Genomic DNA, 12,647 nt, shown 5'->3' on the forward strand with positions numbered 1-12,647 from the left:
GAGAGGAGCTGGGGCTGGTGCCTTTTGCGCAAGCGCAGGCACGCGCCTGACGACCCGGTCCTGGCGAGAGCGCGCCTGGCTGGGCTTGCGCTGCGCTGCCCCGCCGGTCGCAGAAGCGCGGTGGTTCTGTTCGGTTCCCGGCGCCGCCGACCCCACGTCCACTTTGGGGTGCTGCAGCGTGCAGCAACGCCCCTCCACCACCGAGTTGAGTCGTTTAGGCGTCCAGTTGCAACTCTGGTTACAAAATAAAAGTTTTTCCGCCCCTGCAACAGTTACCAGGGGAGAACATAAGGCTCCTCAGGATTGGTTTGTCCATAGAGATTTTTCTGCGATCCTTCAGGTCCCAGGAGGTCGAGAGGGCGCCGCGAGTGGGGAGGGAAAGTGAGCTGAGGCCCAGGATGGCTCCCCTCAGGTCCGGCTTCCCTGAGGACTTCAAGACCCGCCCGCCCGGGCTTTCTTTTTTCTTTGCTTATTTTGTATTTATTTATTTTTAACCCCTGACGTCTTTCTCGCCCTCCTCTGGCCATTTCTTGGCCGATTATTGTTTCCACCAACGGCAGCCTCTGGATAACGTTCTTTTCTCCGAGTGTAGTGATGGAGCCGTGTCCTTTTTAAAGACTGAACCCATTGCTCTAAATGCCCCAGAGTCAGGTTTCTCCTCACGGGGACAGTGCCGTGGAAGTGGGGAAGAGACCCTCAAGTCCCCCCCCCCCGAAGGGCCCACTTGACCCCTTCTCTGAGGCGACCTGGACTTGAGGGGTGCCTGAGATGGCCAGGAGGAATTGGTTCGGGCCCTTCGTTCCACCTGAGTCCTCAGGGCCTCCCCCTCATCTGCCTGCCTCAAATCCCTCCTGACTCCTTGTACATCCTTCCCAGCACCTGTGTGACGAGTTTCAGCTTTTTCATGTTTCTGGAGTCATCTGCCTCCGCCCTAGAATGAAGGCACTGAGAAGACCACATCAACTCACTGTGGAACAGGTGGCATGGCACCTGACTCCTAGCAGGGACTCAGATACGGCTTTGCTGGGAGCTGGTGCTGAGGGAGTGTGGTTTCTCCAGGCTAACTTTGCCCCGCCTTGGCTCAAAGGTGAGAGGCCCATCTTTCCCCCTGGTTCAGTTCGCTAAGTGTCTGTGGGGGAATTTAAGGTTTTTCTGGCCATTTTGGGTGGAAGTACAGATGGAAAGGATTCCATCCCAAGCTGCACAATAATAAGGCTGTGACCTTCACCCCCTGTTAGCACCTGCTATGTGACTCAAGCTGTGCTGGACATGAAGTGTGTGTTGTGATGGGCCAGCTCCACAGCTGAGTCTCAAGACCCCTTAAGACCCTTTAAAATTATGGAGGGCCCCCGAGTATTTTGTTTATGTGTTATGTCTTTTAATACTCATTGTATGAGAATTAAAACTGAGAACGTTTAAACACAAGAACACACACAAGCACACATTCCAGGAGTCACAGGGTGACGTCATCGCATGTCCCTTCTGGAAAACACCACTGGATACCCGTGAGACAATGAGGATGAGAAGAACAAGTGACATGTCAGTATTGTAAAAATAGTTTGAGCTTTGAGAATCCCCTCAAAAGGTCTTAGGGACACCCAGGGCCCCCACTTTAAGAACCGCTGAGTAGAAAACATGTCATAGCCTTTAGGAATCTTTATTCTCAGCTGTCACCCTCCACTCCCCAATTGCCAGGGCTGCGCCCTGGAAGCCAGGGCCGCAGTTCAACATGAGCCAGTGTAGGCTGGTTGAGCTTTATCAGTGTTATCCATACTGATTTATCAGGCCCTCTTCAAAAGGAAGTTCATGGATGCCAGCACACCTGCGTGGGCCCTGCATTCCTAGAGGTATTGTCATGTCCTCTCTCCCCTCCTCCGGGTGTGGTATCCTTCTTGGACTTTCCTTTCTAGAAGGGAGGGCCAGGCCAGAGCTTCCTGGATCTCCTGAGTGGAATTTGCTCTGAGGCCTGCGTCACAGGTGCGCCTGAGCTGTGTAAGGAAGGAATGTGGAAAGTAGTCTGAATTTGATAAAGGTGCTGTGGAGGAGGGGAGCCTTTTCATTCCGAGAGCTGTTGTGGCCACAAGTTTGTTGGCAGGGCCTGAATTTCAGCCTTACTTGAGAAGCATGAAGCCCAGAGCAACAGCACAGAGGAGGGTTTATATTTCTGTTTCTTTAGTTCCCAGACTGAACCCTAATCTCATTTCTCTCCGTCATCCCTCCCCACCCCCAAATCCTCAAGCCAAAGCTGATCAAGGCCTTAGTGTGGAATGAAAAGCGAGCCCCATGCCTGGGAGAATTAGTACCCAGTGAGTTAGTGAGATAAATAAGGTGAGTATGACACGGACTCGATAAATTATAGGTTCTCAAAATCATTAGTTGGGAATGGGCCACCACTGATTATCACACCCACACGCTGTCAGGTCCTTCCAGCCTGTCTCCGCCCCCTGAAAAAGCCAGTGGGGGTTACATCTGTGCTGCATCCCCCTTTTCAATACTTCTGTCTTCAAGTCCTGCAACTTAACACAGCTGTTGTGTTCGTTTGGAATCTATCTTGTGAGGTGGAAAGAGACTGTAATTTTCCACAGTTAGTTTTATTGATTCATGTTTTATACGATAATACTTCTTTCTTTCCTTCCTCCTCCAACTCAGAGAAAGAAGAAAAAAAAAAAAAGAAAGAGGGGCCAAGAAGTCGTATATACTGGTGGCGAGATTTTATTCAAGACGTTTCTCTTGCCGGCTTTTTCTCCTTGATAGCTCAAGTTCCAGTTTTGATGGAGCTGGTTAATAATTCTTTGAGAAAGAGTTGAAGTGTGTATTTATGAATCTCAGACTACCCACCAAAGCATTTTAAGCCCTTTAGCGGAGGTGGAATTAAGTCACATGACCAGTTTTCTGGTTAATAGCTTATAACACTTCGGTACTTGGTGTGGAGGTGGGGCGGGAGTGCTCAAAGCTCAGGAAACGAATGAATTATCTCCTGTAGCCTTTAAGAAGCTAGATGCCCTTTTAGGTAAAAGCCCCTCTTGGTGGGAGGCAGTAGGTGCCAGGCACAGTTCAGGAGCCCTACCCTGGAGAAGTCTGCCCTCTGACCTTTTCCCTCTCTAGGACTCGATTTCTCCATCTGTGAACGCAGGCGCCGGATGAGCTCATCTCCACAACCCCTTCCAGCTCTTCACATTCTATGGTTCCCCAGGGATAATGGAGATTGATCATTATTTCAACATTACCAGGGATGAACTAGAATGAGAAGGGTAATCTTTCCATCAGGCTCAACAGACGGGCTGCAGCATCAGCGAAAATACTCCAGTTCCTAGGGGGTGTTGATGAAGATGATGCTAATTCACATTTACGGGGGTCCTACCTGGTTCCACGCGAGTGCTTTCCCGGGATAATCTTATTTACTTTTAAGTGACGTGAAAGAGGCTTACGTTTGAAAACACTCAGATCTTAATTTTTTTCAAGTGATAGACTCGAGCCGTTGCTCTGCTCCTCACTGGTTGGGTGACCTTGACCTTGTTGGTTTAACCGCTCAGAGCCTCGATTCCTCTTCTATAAGATGGGACAGAAGGCCGCCTCATCACCTTGTTGCAGGGGTCAGATGAGACACAGTGCATGAAGCCGCTCCGCCCACCATCAAGGGCAACGTGCATAGTAGCGGTTATTACTTAGCAAGTAGTACTGCCTACCAAAGCCTTTGGTGGAATTTCAAGAAATCCCTTGAAATAAAACAGAAATGTGTAATAAACCATTCTTCTTGTCTTCACACAGGGTGGCCTTGTAATGGACATCTCTTAGCTGAGATGCAGCCCAGAGTAGTTAAGAATGTGTCTCTCAGATGCCTACATTCAAATCCTGCCTCTGCTATTTCCTAGCTGTGTGACCTAGGGCAGGCTCTTAACCTCTCTGAGCTTCCTTTTCGTCATCTGTAAAATAAGGTTAGTAAGAGAATTAATCGTCTTCATTCGTGTACTAAGCATTTAGGAAAGGGCCCAGCACAGAGTCAGGACTTTGTAAATGTTACCTATTATGGTCATGATTGCTAATTATTTTTATTACCTAGTGCCATAACAGAATTCGTTAATGCAGCAAGTATTTAAAGGCTCAACTATGTCTGTAACACTGTTTTTAGCATGGAGATAAAGGATAAAAAGTGAAGATAGGATTTCTACCGTCTAGCATCTCACAGTTCACATATCAATTGGTTCAGCAAATATCCTTGAGTCCCTACCGTGGATCACGCAAGGAAATCCAAATCTGAATACAATAGAGTTCTTGCCTCCAAGGAACCCACATCCAGCTGAGAAGTGAGAGCCGGGGAGAGATGTCTTCAGGAAGTGGTGGCCCCTGTAGTTAAGGGTAGTGGGGGGTTGTTGAAGTTGACCATCCAGAAGTCACATTTGACTCTACCACCTGTGGAACCATCTTAATCTCTCTCAAGACCACTTACCTTGGGAGTAAACCGAAGATAGTAATATCTATCCTCGTTGAATTAATAAATATTTATTGTCTATTATGTGCCAGGTGCTATTCTAGATGGTAAGCATACAGTAGTAAAGAAGACAACATCCCCGCCCTCCCGGAGCTGACATTCCACGGGGTAGAGACTGAATGCACAAATTAACCACAACGTATAGTGTGTTAGTGATCCGAGTCATGGAGAAAAACGAAACAGGGAGGGGAGACGCAGGGGCCTGGGGGGTAGGACAAGGTGTGGAAGGAGAAAGAAAATTCCACATAGGATGGCAGGGGTGGCCTCTCAGGGAAGCTGGAGGTGAGAAAGTGATCCTCCTGCGTCTCTGTGTGTTGGGGGGAGGCTGCTTTCCAGGCAGGGGCTCGGCCTGAGCGTGAGGATTAAAGGCGATAAAGCTCAGTCTGTGCCTGGCACACGGCAAGTACTCAGAAGACACCAGCTGCTATTCTGAGCCATTACTCAGTGCTGAGGCCAGGGTATGAAAGGGGGGGTGGGAGCAGAAAAGAGAGAATGACTAAGTCAGCCTGGGGGGGTTCTGGAGTGTTTCACAGTGAAGTGACTCTGGTTAGCGCTAGGGCAGAAGAAGGAGTAGGAGTTTGCTAGAGGCATGGCGGGGTGTGGGCTGGGGGAGGACGCATTCCAGGGAAAGGGAGCTCTGCAGCAGAGGCGTGGGGGCGGGGAAAGAACATGGTGTGTTCCCTAAGCCATTGCGTGGGGCGCGGGTGTGCCGGGTGGGGGGCTCTCTCTGGAGGTGGGGGCTGGAGAAGTAGGTGGAAACCAGAGGGGAAGGGCCTCAGATGCCTTGGGGAGGAGTTCATGCTTTCTCCAGTTGGTGCTGGGAGACTCCTTGGATGGTTACAGTGGGGCAATGAAAGGATCAGATTTGTATTTTCATAACCTTTCCGGAGGAGGGAGGCACTGGGGGCAGCAGATTAATGAGTGTTGCGGGGAAGGGTGTAATTAAAAGGCAAAATGAATGGTATGGCTTATGGGACACAGGGAGGAGGCAGGGCATCTATCCATCCGTTCACTTGTTCAGTTCATGGTTAGTGAGGTCCAGCCCTGTGCCTGGCACCGTGAGACCCTGGAGCTGCGCTGGGGACGAAAACCATCTCTCTCCACGAGGCAGACAGATGATAAGTGAACCCAACTTGGGAGGGGGGCAAAGAAGTGTCACAAACATAGTTGTCTAGGGCTCAGACAGGTGACTGAGGGGAGTGCAGAGGCTGGGTGGGGCCTTCCCGGGACTCCTGCTCCGGTCCAGGGCTCACCTCCCGCCTGTGTGGCCGTGGGAGAATGTGTGCTTGGTAGTGACAGGTCTTCTGATCCTTTAAGGGGCTGGACATTTTTGTGTGAAACTTCCTGATTTTTAAATGTTGGCAATTGATCAAACAGAGTGTGGCGATTGAGTATGAGAGTGTGTGTGTGTGTGTGTGCGCGCGTGCGTGTGTGTGTGTGTGTGTGTGTGTGTGTGTGTGTGTGTGTTCTACTCAGGATGGGTTGTAGGAAAAGCTCTGAGGACATGATATTTAAGTATTATAAGTTGGTGGTGGTGGGGAGAGAGAACATGTGCCAAGGATCCAGGCGGGGGAAAAACGTGGTGTGTTTGAGGAATTAAAGGAAAGTCCATGCCTGGAACTTCGAGACTGAAGGAGAATGGTTCCAAAAGAGGCTGAACGCGAGACGTGGGCAGGGCCAGGTCATGCTGGGTCTTTGCAGGCCTGGGGTGTGGGATTTGGGTTTTATTCTGAGTTCACTGAAAGTCTGTCTCTGAGCAATCAGGGATAACTTTAAGGTCTGTGGCATCATTCAGATTCTGCATTCCAGATTTAGAAGAGGGAGGAAAGGAAGAGCAGTTCGGGGAGGAAGAGGGCGAGACCAGAGCGGTTCTCACAGTGTGCAAGCATCCTGGGTAGAGATGAGCAAACCGAAGGACTGCGAGGCAGGCAGCACAGTGGGATGAACTCCGAGGCCCTGGAAACCCTTGGGAAGTGACATTCGCATAGGAGGTTGGTGTCAGGGTATGGAAATCACTGAACCAAGATCCTTGGTCTCTTCTGAATTTCATCTCGTGGGCCAGCGTGCTCCAAATGTGCCTGAGGTTAAGAATCATTTTGGGAGCTCATTAAAAACCCAGAGTCCACGGCTCCCCTTCTGCAAGCCCATTTCCAAAGGTCTGGAACGGGGCCAGGGAACCTGTAATTTTAACCATCATCTGTGGGATTCGCACCCCAGATAAGTCTGGGAAGTGCTGTGTAGGTGCTGGGCGTCATGGGGTGTCTCTGACCTGGGAGTCAGAAGCCGGTGTTTTCAGACAGACGTGAGGCGAGACAGATGGCAGGCAGGGACACCAGTGAAGAAGCCCTTGCATCTGTCAGGACACAGACTGCGAAGGTCTGGACTCAGGTGATGAAGGGGGCTGTCCTCGGTTCCTAGGGCTGCTGTAAGAAAGTGCCACCAACCAGGGGGCTTAAACTGACCGAAATCTGTCCTCTCAGGATTCTGGAGGCCAGAAGTCCGAAATCAAGGTGTTGCCAGGGTTGGTTCCTTCTGGAGGCTGTGAGGGAGAAGGTTCCAGGCCTCTCTCCTTAGCTTCTGGGCGTTGTCGGCCATCACGGACATTCCTTGGATGTAGACACGTCAGTCAGTCATCACATGGCATTTTCTGTATTTTAACCTTCAAGTTAGATGCTGCCTGAAGGTTGAGGGAGATAAAGAGGGAAAAGACGACAAGATTTGTGGAAAAGCTTGTTTGCCTGGCATGTAGTAGTAGATTCTCTGGAAGCTGGTTCTGTGGAGAGGCAAGAAATATTTCCTGGGGACTTTGGGGTGTCGGATCAGTGGCATAGTCGGGGTAAGGCCCCTGTAGAGTGGACAATAAATAAACGAGGACCATGGCAACCAACGGCAAGGAAGAAGATGGCTGCTGGAGGTAGCCGAGAATAACAGCAGCTAAGACTACCGAGCAGTAAAGTGTGCAAAGACTGTCCCTAAAGCATTTACACTGTAGTCCCGTTTCATCTTAGGGTGCGTTTGCCTGGGACTTTCCCAGTTGTATCCCTGAGCGTTCTGGGACAATCCTTCAGTCTCTGCCAAGCCCACTTTTGTCTTCACAAAAATATATGGATTCAGGTACTGTTATCACCCGCATTTTACAGAGGAGGAAACCGAGGCCCAAACGTGATAAGCAGCTTGCCCAGGGCCACACAGATGAGGGGTAGGGCTGCTGCCCAAACGCAAGCAGTCGGGTTCCAGGGCTCTCGCCCTTTTGTTGCCCTTTATAGGGTCAAGTGAATTTCAATTGTCGGTTTAAAAATATTTTTCTTGGGGGGCCTGGGTGGCTCAGTCGTTAAGCGTCTGCCTTCGGCTCAGGGCGTGATCCCGGTGTTCTGGGGTCGAGCCCCGTATCAGTCTCCTCCACTGAAGGCCTGCTTCTTCCTCTTCCACTCCCCCTGCTTGTGTTCCCTCTCTCGCTGGCTGTCTCTCTCTCTTTCAAATAAATAAATAAAATCTTAAAAAAAATATTTCTTTCTTTGTGAAATACATACTTTTGTTTGGAAGCAGAAAGCATGCCTGTGTCCTTTTCCCCTTGCCCTGAGACAATCCGACAGGTAAGAAGTCAGTTAAGACTTGTTGCCTTCTAGGAGCCTTCTAGAAACACGATAGCCTCCAGGGGATCTGCCCCACAGCCCCGGCATCTGATCAGAATTCCTCACGGGACTTTTTTCAGCAGAGGGAGGGTGGTTCACTATGGAGAGGAGTTTCCAAAATGAAAATAAACCAACAAACAACCCAACTTGTTAGCGGAGATCCAGTGACTTAGCCTTATTAAATTCAACATTACGGAGAAGAGAACCAAATCATTTATAGAAAGCATTCTTTTCCCCCCTCAGGGGACATTTAAAAACCGAACATTTTTTTAAAAAATTTAAGGGAATGCCAAATTTTTGTAAAATCATACCAGTGAGGAAGGCTTGAGAACAAAAACGAAGCCAACCAAAGCTGATGCCCAGATGCCCACGATCGCATGCCTTCCCTCGGGAAACACAGACGAAAGCAAGACCCAGGAAGCCAGGAGGGCGAGAGGTGGGTGATGATGGGGAGCACAGTGGGGGAGCCTGGCTCAGTTCCCTGGCCCCCCGCTGCCTGAGCTGGCCCAGCTGGGACAGGGGACCTCACCTCTCTGAGTCCCGTCTCTACAAGGGGCCACCGAGTAGCTACCTCAGCGTTTGTACCAAGAATCCCAGCAGATTATAAATGTGTCACTTCACGCTGTTCTGGCACGTGTTGAATTAGTGGTACCTGTCACTGCTCAAGACTCCTTTGGGCTTGCACTTTGGTCTGTGATTAGAAAGAGCCCTGAGCTAGCGTGTGTGGAAGGCTCACACTGCATCAGGCCTGAGCTAAGGGTGCTACACACGTTCTCCTGTTTACTCCTCCCTTGAACTCGGCTCCTGCTGTCATTCCATTTGCAGATGTCGGGACTGAGGATAAAGGGCCTAATAATTCGCACACAGGAGAAGGGCTTAGGACGCAGGTCCATTCTGACCCCGACCCTATGGCATGACTTCACAGGAAAGCCTAAAAGCAGGGAGCAGTCATTTTTCTCGTTTCAGGTCTCTTTGAGTATTAGGAAGATCTATTTGTCTCTGGAAAGTGCTTGTGGGAAATTTCAAAATGGAGCAAGGTAGGCCCAGCCGCCTTCTGGATTGGGGAGACTTTGCCCATGATCTGAGGCAAAACCTTTCGGGCTGAAGTTGCTTCCCTCAAGGTTGAACCTGTGCCCCAGGGTGGGACCCTGCTCCCTCCTCAGTTTCTTCACCCTGAGGTAAACGGACAGAAAGCTTCCTCGTAAACAACAGTGCTTCAAATCCGAGCTTTGTGCACGGGGCCTGTGTTTCCTGCTCCTTGCTCAGGCTGGTAAGGAGAATGTTTATCTTAGTCTGCTAACTTCATCTGACTTTGTATTCACAAGCGGGGAGTGTTGATTTTTACTTGTGTGTGGCCCTTGCCTCACTTTGCCCTGGTGGGCGTCTCCACGACTTGGGGGAGAAGGTCTCCCAGCTCCCTCTTTAAAATCAGGACACAGAGCCTTTCGTGATGCCCCTATCAAGTCCGGCCGTGACCCTGAAGTCCTAAGCTCTCACCCTTTGCATGGCCCTGAATGAGACACCGAGATTCTGGGTGTTCCCCCCCCCCGCCCCCACCCCGTGCCTCCCTCTCGCTCATTCACACAGTCACTCATTCAGCGATGAGCGCGTTCAGACGCCAAACATGGAGCACCTGCTGTGGTGTGGACGACTCTCTTCTCTCCAGCAGCCTGGTGCTTCTCGGAGATCCTGCTAAAGGACCAGTTTTTAAAGAATTTTCCAATCCCTGCAGATGCATATTTTTGTAAAATATAATAAAAAACGAATTGCCAGAAAAAAACGAAATTAAAAAGTCCCGAAGACCTATCAAACGCAAGCCCTGATTTTTTAGTTAAGGTTCGGCAGAGGCCCCATTTTGAGCAGCACTGTGCGGGAGCCCACAGTTACAATACAGCGTATCTCATAGGGATGAGATCCCAAAAGGCAGAAACAGAAATAGGTCTGTAGGAACCCAAAGGAGGCGGGGCACCTGGGTGGCACAGTCATAAGCGTCTGCCTTCGGCTCAGGTCATGATCCCAGGACCCTGAGATCAAGCCCCGCATCGGGCTCCTTGCTCAGCGGGAAACCTGCTTCTCCCTCTCCCACTCCCCCTGCTTGTGTTCCCTCTCTCGCTCTCTCAATCTCTGTCAAATAAATAAATAAAAAAAATCTTAAAAAAAAAAAAAAAAGGAACCCAAAGGAGGCAATCCCGTGTATAGAAAACCAGTCTGGGGCCTCCATTTCCCACCTGCCAAATAGTCCACCCCACAGGCTGGTGGGTGTAGCTGACTCGTACAGCACGAGATGCACCGAATCCGAGGAACACTGCAAATCTCAAATCATCGGGTTCTTCTGCTAGTTCAAGAACTCAAAACCGCTTAGATGAGATCCACGTAGACTTACCTTATATTATGGCTCTACACTTTAAAATCTTTTAAAGTAATTTTTTTTTTGGTAAAAGTAAAGCATTCTGTAGGGGAAAAGATTCCCCTTCACCCTTCCTACTGGATCTTTCGTTATACAAATATAGCGATATGCACATACCATCAGATTTTTTTATTGGACAAATCTTGCTGGTTTCACGCAAGAATATATCATGGTGGGGGCACATGGGTGGCTCAGTGGGTTAAGCATCTGACTCTTGATTTGGCTCAGATCATGATCTCAGGGTTGTAAGATCCAAGCCCTGCCTCAGGCTGTGAGCTGGGTGTGGAGCCTGCTTAAGATTCTCTCTCTCCCTCTCCCTCTGCCCACCCCCTCCACTGCAGGTGCGCTAAGAAAAAAAAAAAAATGATGGTGATACTTCCACTCTACTACTTACATTCCTTCTTCATTCTTTTCTCCAGGCTACGTTGTTTCCCAAGGCATAGGGTATGCCACAACGTATCTAGACAGTCTTGTGGTGGTGGACACTCAAGTCATCATTACTCAGTTTTTCAGTGAACATCCTGTGCATCTGTCTGTGCACTTCTGTGTGTATTTCTCTAGTCATATTCCAAGAAATCAGTGGGTGTGCACATTTCAATGTGCAGGTATTGCCAAAGCTGTCTTCCTGAGGGACAGTGCCAGTCATCAGCAGAGTTGAAAGTTGGAAAGTGCGCTGTTGAACTTATGCCTCCTTTTGCTGATCAACAGGCGGAACGGGGGAAGAACTTGATGGAAGTCACATGTGAGTTCAAGACAGCCAAGAACATGACCTCCTGACTCTGTCCAGGGAGGGCCTTGTGTTTTTATCAACCTTCAACAGGGCTATGGTCATGTACCTTGACTGGTCTGGTGCCCTGCCCAGAACCAGGAGCAAAGACTTTGAATAAGCATATTCAAGTCACATTTCAACCTCGGTCCTTAAGATCGTGTCTTAAGTTGCTTAAGAAACGGAGTCTGACTTCGGTGCCTTGGCAGTCCCTTTGCGGGGGGAACATCTGGTCCCTTTTGACCAAATCATTCTGGTCACGTCCAGGGACAGCTGAGTCTAGTGAGTGAAGCACATGGAACAAGGCCTCCAGGCTTAGCTCCGCTCCAACTGGGATTTGGGGCATGGCGCTCAGCCTCTCTGTGCCTCAGTTTCCCCACCTTGGAAACAGGAGCCTCTCACAGAGTGATCGTGAAAATAAAATGACAGCTGTACGGGAAGGGTTGGGAGGCTCTCGGGATGTTTGTTTTCCTTCTCTTGTGGAGTTTAAGGACCGGAATGTGGGGCTGAGGCGTCCAACAGAGGGCAGTCTGAGCTGGAAGCGAGGTTCTTCACACCGAGGAGAATCTGCACGGCGCACCCCGGTGCTAATTTGTTCCCAGAGTTGAGATTTAATTGAGGTCAGAGTCATTTGTACTTATCGCTGGTGAGCTGCTCTGAAGAGGTGATTTAAGGACAAGAAGTGGCCACATCCCAAAATTCCTCGGACACTCCCTTTGCTCTTGTTTCTCTCTGGATTCTTCATCTTCTAAATATTATCATCTGTCTTCGCTTCTCCATCTGCAGCGCGCTCCATTCCCGTTCATGGCACCGCTGCCTCTCTGGCCACCCAGGACCGTAACTCTACCATGAGCCCTGAACCCCCTCACTCCCCATATCCACACCGCTGCCTCCTCCAGGACGAGTGGCTAGTAGTGCCCTGGTCCTTCCCCGTGGCCAGGCCGTGGCACGCCCGGGGCGCACCTTCCTGACAGCCGGCGCGAAGCACCACGTCCAGGCAGGTCCGGGAGGGCCCAGTCTGAGCGCTGGGGCTGCGGCCACCTGATCTGCTGCTGCCCGGGTGACACCCCTCCCTGTCCTTCACACGACACCAGGGCCCGACCCTCTCCCTTCCCTTCCTGCTGTCATGGTGGCCCTGCAGGGAGAGGCGACTGCGGAAAGCCAAGGCCTTCGCAGGTCTGACGTCATACGCTTCTCAGGAGATGACAGATAGGAACCGTTAGTGTCTCCTGTCGATGGATGGAGAAACCGAGAGCCTGCTGAGTGCAGCCACTTCCTTCAGTCACGCAGCTGGGAAGCGGTGACACTGAGATCTGACGCCCGATGTGCCTTCACTGTTTCCTAAATAGTGGC

The sequence above is a fragment of the Ursus americanus genome, chromosome 22 (genome assembly GCF_024610735.1).
Source record: "Ursus americanus isolate L20-20 chromosome 22, mUrsAme1.1.p, whole genome shotgun sequence".
Taxonomy (NCBI): Eukaryota; Metazoa; Chordata; class Mammalia; order Carnivora; family Ursidae; genus Ursus; species Ursus americanus.